Here is a 5,914-nt window from a genome sequence, read left to right as displayed (position 1 = left end):
TTATTTATTCGATTTTCTCTACAATAAAAATATAAGTATTTTGTGCAACAATTTTGATTTATTGCATATAATATCTTACCCAAAGGTGTATTATATGTGATAATTTTTTATTTTTTATTTTAAATGGCATAAGGCAGTTAACGAGTTTACCTTGATCTAGAAATTTCCTTCTGCCCCAAAGGTGTTGGGCATTTCGAAAACCAATGTAATTTTGTTAACTAATTACGTGATGTATTTTAAGAGTACCTTATAGCATGTTGTATTGTCGACCCAAATGTGACTTTATGATGATGTACCTAGACTCTTACCGTAATAAAACTCATATGTTTCAATTTAAATTACGGATTATCTAATTAATAGCCCATATTAATTAGTTGGGTATTACATCATCCATTTGATTGCATGCATTATGTTTGGATGATATTAAGAGTGATATTTCATGTTTCCACAGTTTATAATGTCTCATCTTTTTCGAATCAATTGTCTGCTATTGAAATTTTAACTGGGAATAACTATGTGAGATGGAAACGAGATGTAGAAATAGCACTTTGTCTTTTGGGTTTGGATTTTGCAATGGAGAAAAATGTTGAAAAACCCACAGATAAGAGTACCGCTAAATATGTAGCCGAGCATGAAAAGTGGAAAAAGGCTAACAAACTCTATTGGAAAATCATTAAGCGATCGATATCTGATTCCATTCTAAGTGTCATCCTTGATAATGAAAATGCCAAAAGTTTTATGGATGCCATAGGAGAAAAATTTGTTGAGTCTGATAAAGTTGAAACTGGGAATCTAATGGATAAATCGATAAGCATGAGATATGATGCCGCAAGTGGTGTTTGGGAGCATTCATGAAAATGATAAATATATCATCTAAGCTAAAGACTCTTGACATTCCCATTGTGGAGCCTTTCCTAATCTATCATGTTTTGAATAGCCTTCCTAGCAAGTTTAATCAGCTTAAAGTTGTTTACAATGCTCAGCGGGATAAATGGAATTTGAATGACCTTATAGCAGTGTGTATCCAAGAAGAGTATAGGATGCGCGCGTGAAACTGTTGAAACCGTGCAATTAGCTTTTCAGCCATCACAGAATAAGGGACCTTCTCATAATCATAAACATAAGTTTCGTAAGGGTAATAAGTACCACGGAAGTGAGCGTAATAAGTACCACGGAAGTGAGCAGAATAAAAATTTTAGTGGTCACAAAGGAGTTATAAAGAAAAATGATCAATGCAACTTCTGTAAAAAGAAGGGTCACTAGCAGAAAGATTGTTTTAAGTTCAAGATTTGGTTGGAAAAGAAGAAGAGTTCTCCAGGTATTCCCTTGGCCTTAGTTTGTTTTGAGTCTTCTTTAGTAGATATGTCTTTGAATTCTTGGTGGTTAGACTTGGGAGTTGGTATTCATATTGCGAATTCTTTTCAGGGGTTCATAAGCAAACGGAGCCCAAGTGAGAATGAAGTAAGCTTGAGCGTTACAAATGGATTTCAAGTGAAGGTTGAATTCATAGGAGTAGTGAAGTTAACTTTAGAGTCTGGTTTTTATCTTGTTTTGGAAAATATAGTTTATATACCGCAGATGAGACGGAATTTAATTTCTATACCGAAACTTGATGCTTGTGGTTTTATATTTAATTTTGGTAATGGAATGGTTAAGTTATTTAATGATTCTCGTTTGATTGGGAATGACATTTTATGCGATGGTTTATATAAATTATCTTTGGCTTCTTAGGTGATGTTTCATGTGTTACCAATGTATCAAAGAAAAGAACTTTAATTCGTGAATCATCCTTTATGTTGTGGCATAAGTATTTGGGTCATATCTCGAAGGATAGAATGGAAAAATTAGTAAAAGATGGGATACTTCCCTCCTTAGACTTCTCCGATTTTGACACTTGTATAGATTGTATAAGAGGAAAGTTAACTAAGTCTACGAGGAAGGGTTCGACTAGAAGTAATGGAATTTTAGACTTAGTTCACACTGATATCAATGGACCTTTGTCTTCCACTATATGTGGGAATAAATATTTCATAACTTTCATTGATGATTTCTCATGATATGGATATGTTTACTTGATTGACGAGAAATCACATGCACTTGAGAAATTCAAAGTTTTCAAACTGGAAGTAGAAAAAAAATGTGGGAAAAGTATTAAAGTTGTGAGATCTGATCAAGGTGGAGAGTACTATGGGAAATCTGACGAATCTGGTCAAAATATGGGTTATTTTGCAAAGTTTTTACAAGAGTGTGGAATAGTGCCCCAATACACTATGCCAGGGACACCTGAGCAGAATGATGTTTCTGAAAAACGTAATTGAACTCTAAAATATATGGTTAGAAGTATGATGAGTAAAACAAATTTGCTTAAATATTTGTGGGGTGAAGCCTTGAAAACAGTTATATATATTTTGAACAGAGTTCCAAGTAAAGCTGTTGCACAGACACCTTTTGAATTATGGATAGGACGTAAGCCAAGTATGGCTCACTTTAAAGTTTAGGGATGTCCAGTTGAGGTTAGGATTTATAATTCATTTGAAAAGAAATTAGACCCTAAGTCAACTCCTGGCTACTTTATTAGGTATCTGGATAGATCAAAAGGATATAAATTTTATTGTCCAAATCGCGGTACTAGAATTGTGGAGTCCATTACTGTTAAGTTTCTGGAGAACGATTTTGGAGATAGTGGGAGTTCCACGTTGAGAGAAATTTTTGTTGAACCTAATCAAGTTGTTGTACTAATTCTTGTCATACAAGAAAGAGTTGGTTCTCAACTAATTGAAGTTGTAAATAAAGAACCGAGGAACCAGAAGGAATCTCCAATTCCTCAAACAACGATTGAATCGGTTCCTAAGCCATAAGTTAGGAGATCACAAAGGGAAAGAAGATCTGCATTGTCCAATGATTATATTACATATTTATTGGAGAGCGATTTTAATGTTGAGCATATTGTTGATCCTGTAACTTATAACCAAGCATTGAGAAGTCTTGAGGCAGATAAATGGATAGCTATCATGGAAGATGAAATGAATTCCATGGAAAGGAATAAAGTTTGGGATCTTGTTGAACTTCCTCCAGATGCTAAGGCTGTAGATAACAAGTGAATTTTCAAAAGTAAATTAGATTCAAAAGGAAATGTTGAACGAAAGAAAGCAAGATTGGTTGCAAAAGGTTTCACTCAGTGAGAGGGCATTGATTATGTTGAAACCTTCTCCCCTATTTCGTCAAAAGATTCTTTTCGAATTATCATGGCTCTTGTAGCACACTACAATTTGAAGCTTCATCAAATGGATGTTAAGACAACATTTTTGAATGGAGATCTTTCTGAAATGGTTTATATGAAACAACCTGAATGTTTGTTGTGAAAGGAAAAGAGAACTTGATATGTAAGTTAAACAAATCATTATATGGATTTAAGCAAGCATCTCGACAGTGGTATTTGAAATTTGATGAGGTTGTGATCTCTCTTGATTTTATTGAAAATACTATTGATCAATGCATTTATCTTAAAACTAGTGAGAGAAATTTTATTTTCCTTGTACTGTATATTGATGACATTCTGCTTGCTAGCAGTAACTTAGGGTTGCTTCATGAGACAAAGAAAATGTTGTTTACTAATTTTGAGATGAAAGATCTTGGAGAAGCATCCTATTTACTTGGCATTGAAATACATTGTGATAAAAATCGTGGCTTATTGGGACTTTCTTAAAAAGCTTATATACGACGTGTTTTAGAAATGTTTATTATGCAAAATTGTGCATCTGGTGATGAACCTATCATAAAAGGAGATAAATTTAACAAAACTCAATATCCAAGGAATGAGTTAGAAAAGGAATCTATAAAGATGATTCCATATGCTAGTGTTGTGGGGAGCTTGATGTATGCTCAAGTTTGCATTAGACCGGATATAGCCTACGTCGTAAGTGTCCTTAGCAGATTTCAGTCTAATCCAGGACAAGAGCATTGGAAAGTAGCTAAGAAGGTTATGAGATATTTGAAGAAAATTAAAAGTTATATGCTTACATTTCAGCGTACAAATCATCTTGAGGTGGTAGGATATTCAAATTCTGATTTTGCTGGATGTCAAGATTATTTTAAATCAATCTCAGGTTATATTTTTACATTGGCTGGAGGTAACGTTTCTTGAAAAATTGCTAAACAGAGTTTAGTGGCATCTTCTACTATGCAAGCAGAATTTGTGGCGTGTTATGGGGCTACAGTCCAAGCCGTTTGGTTAAGAAATTTCATCTCTGACTTGAAAGTTGTTGATTCCATCTCAAGATCGATCAACATCTACTGTGATAACAGTGTAACGGTATTCTTTTCAAAGAATAATAAAAGTTCTGATGGATCAAAATATATTGACATCAAATATTTGGTTGTTAGAGACAGAGTTAAAGAAAGGCAGACGAAAATAGAGCATATCAATACAGAGGCGATGGTTGTAGATCCCTTGGCTAAGGGACTCGCTCCAAAAGACTTTAAGATACATGTTACTAATATGAGTTTTGTGAAAATATTTGATATTTTTGGTTAGTGAGAGTTATTTATGTAAAGAACTACGTTTTGGACTTGTATATTGACATCAAATATTTGGTTGTTAGAGACAGAGTTAAAGAAAGGCAGACGAAAATAGAGCATATCAATACAGAGGCGATGGTTGTAGATCCCTTGGCTAAGGGACTCGCTCCAAAAGACTTTAAGATACATGTTACTAATATGAGTTTTGTGAAAATATTTGATATTTTTGGTTAGTGAGAGTTATTTATGTAAAGAACTACGTTTTGGACTTGATCCCTTTGCGGGGTACGTAGGCAACTCATGTTTTCGGGTACAACTTCTTTTGATAATAAAATAATTTTTCCCTTATCCATGAACTATTTTAAGCATGCATTTAACTTATGTCTTTTATATTATTAGCATCTTGAAATATGACGTATAAAGACATAAGAAGAGTCTCTTTTAGAGACATGTGGCTTCATTTTGATTTGAAGCATTATGAGAACTGATATGAGTTAGCACAATTTTTTTATCACATTTGGTGCTAAGTTCTTGCTACATACTATCAAATTGGTTGAAGGATGGGGATCAATGTCGATAAGAATGTTGACATTTGTAGTTGTGGAATGGTCTTACATCGCTTAATTGGTGTAATAACTTCCATGTTCGATGTTAATATTCTTGTTGGACCGGATCATGTTACGTAAGGTGTCATCATTGGAGCTATACTTTTGTGGCCATATATGTAGTCCAACTTGGGTGTTAATACTTTGTAATGGCAATCAAATGTTTGCCCAAGTGGGAGAATGTTGGAATAATTAATAATTTCATATGTGAGCTTCACATTCGATTGCAAATTTTACGGGTTAAATTTATGGCTCATAATAATAATTGTGTTTGGGCCAAATTTATTAAGTGATCAATTAAGTCTTTTACACCTTACGGGTTGTAATTAATTTGATGTGATAATTTTAAGTATGTGGGCTGAAAATAAACACTAATTAAAATTCTAGTCGTAATGGGACGGCTCAAATTATTTCCTATATATAAAGGCTAGGTCCCCTCTCTTCTCCATATGTTTTATTAGCTTGCTCCATTGATAGCTAATATTTTGTGAGGAGTAAGGAGGGAAAGATCTCGACTGCTATTACAACTATTATTCATATCAACAATGGCTTCCGCAGGCATGAATTCGTTTCTATTAATTTATTGGATTATGATTATCGATTCTTAACATGATCAAAACTAAATATTAACAAAAATATGTTAATTGCTGTACAAAGATACAATTGCTCAATTGAACATTGAATGTGATTTTAGTTCGACTTGTGCTATAATTGTAAAGTCCCAAAAATTTAAATAGAGTAGAATTAATTATTTTATGTGCTATATATTTTATATTTTGAAAAAAATGGGG

This window comes from Olea europaea, chromosome 2, assembly GCF_002742605.1.
Source record: "Olea europaea var. sylvestris chromosome 2, O_europaea_v1, whole genome shotgun sequence".
In the NCBI taxonomy this organism is placed as follows: domain Eukaryota; kingdom Viridiplantae; phylum Streptophyta; class Magnoliopsida; order Lamiales; family Oleaceae; genus Olea; species Olea europaea.
Note: the sequence above shows the minus strand (reverse complement) of the source record.